Source organism: Cryptomeria japonica, chromosome 6, assembly GCF_030272615.1.
Source record: "Cryptomeria japonica chromosome 6, Sugi_1.0, whole genome shotgun sequence".
Classification (NCBI taxonomy): Eukaryota; Viridiplantae; Streptophyta; class Pinopsida; order Cupressales; family Cupressaceae; genus Cryptomeria; species Cryptomeria japonica.
The window spans coordinates 475,866,250-475,868,481 of record NC_081410.1 but is presented as its reverse complement, the minus strand read 5'-3'; positions in this window follow the sequence as shown (position 1 = coordinate 475,868,481).

Here is a 2,232-nt window from a genome sequence, read left to right as displayed (position 1 = left end):
TAGAATGTAAAACTAGATTCTTGGAGATGTTAATTGCACTAGTATTGTCACAAAATATACTTATCAGTTCAGATATAGGAACTTTGAAGCCATTTAATACATGCTTCATCCAAATTGTTGAAGTGCAGTTCATGAAAGATGCAATATACTCTGCTTCCACTGTAGACTGAGAGATACAACTCTGCTTCTTACTCATCCATGAGACCAGTCTACCACCAAGAAAGAATGCACCACCGGTTGTGCTCTTCCGATCGTCCACATTACCTGCCCAATCAGCATTTGTGAATACTTTCAAGTTGAAATCATTGCTATATGGATACCACAATCCATAATCAATAGTTCCCTTCAGATACCTAAGAATCTGCTTGATTGCAACCAAGTGGGATTCTCTTAGACTTTTCTGGAACCTTGCAATAATGCCAACTGCATGTGCAATATCTGGTCTGCTGTGCACTACATAATGCAACTTACCAATCATTGATTGGTATTCCTTCTCATTAACCAATGCTGAGTCATCCTCTTTGGATAGTTTGCAACTGGTCACCATCGGTGTACCAACCGGTTTTCTATCTTCCATGCCAAAGGTCTTCAACACCTCTTTGAATCACTTGGACTGAGTAATAAAGATTCCATCTTTCATCTGCTGAATCTGTAGTCAAATGAAGAACTTAATCTCCCCTATGAGTGACATCTCAAACTCTTTCTTCATCTCATCTGCAAACTCATGACTCATCTTGTCATCTCCACCAAAGATAATGTCATCAACAAATACCTCACAGATCAGGATCTGATCTCCTTCAAATTTCAAGTAGAAATCGCTATCTTCGCTTGTTCTCTCAAATCCAATCTTCATAAGATGGGAGTGTAGGCATTCATACCATTCTCTAGGTGCCTGCTTTAGACCATATAAGGCTTTATGTAGCCTACACACCATGCCACTATCTTCAGATAGGGAAAACCCATCTGATTGCTCTATATACACCTTCTCTTCAAGTACACCATTTAAGAATGCAGATTTTACATCCATTTGATATACTTTGAATCCTTTAAAATTTGCATATGCAAGAAGCATACGAACTCCTTCCAATCTGGCTATAGGAGAAAAGGTTTCTCCATAGTATTCTCCTTCTTCTTGGGCATATCCTTTACACACCAGTCTGGCTTTGTTTCTAATCACTGTGCCATCCTCATTCAGCTTATTTCTGAAAACCCATTTGGTACTGATGACATTTTTATGCTCCAGTCTGGGTACCAAAGACCATGTACCATTTCTCTCTATCTGGTCAAGTTCCTCTTCCATTTCCTTGATCCAGTCTTCATCTTTATGTGCCTCTTTGAATGATTTAGGCTCAAATTCAGAGAGCATACATGAGTTTTCTCTGACCTTTCTTCTTGTAAGGATTCTTGCATCCTTATCTCCTATGATCTGCTTAGGATCATGATTCAACTTGACATACCGAGGAATGGTCTTAACAGATTCCTCTTTCTTTTCTTCTGCATCCTCATCTCCATCAGTATCAGCATCTACATCTACCGGTGTAGGAACACTGTTACTAGTACTTGGTTGACTGGCAACCGGTTCCCAGAAGGTTACAACCGGTTCATTTACCACTTGCTTACTGTCGATTTCCTCAGTTTTCTCAGAGGTTTCATCAACACTCACATTAATGCTTTCCATAATTCTCTGAGTCCTATTATTGAAACACTTGAGAGCTTTGCTCTTGGTGGAATACCCTAGGAATATTCCCTCATCACATTTTGCATCAAATTTTCTCTGGTGTTCGCTCCTCTTGATGTAACATTTGCTACCAAACACTCTAAAGTAGATAAGCACAGGTGTCTTACGAGTCCAATACTCATAAGGAGTTTTATCCTCACCTTTCTTGATGAGTACCCGGTTCATTGTGTAGACTGCAATGCTCACCACCTCTCTCCAAAAGGTGTGAGCAACCTTTCCTTGAATCAGCATTGTTCTTGCTGCTTCAACCACAGTCTGGTTATTCCTCTTTGCTAGGCCATTCTGTTGTGGATTTTGGGGGGTAGATAGTTGCCTCTTGATGCCATATTCTTCATAGTACTTGTTGAATTCACCAGAAGTGAATTCCCCTCCTTGATCAGTTCTAAGGCATTTGATCCTTTTACCGCTTTCCTTCTCCACTAATGCTCCGAATGCTTTGAACTTTCCAAAAGCTTCAGACTTATCTTTCAAGAATGTGACCCGCATAATTCTTG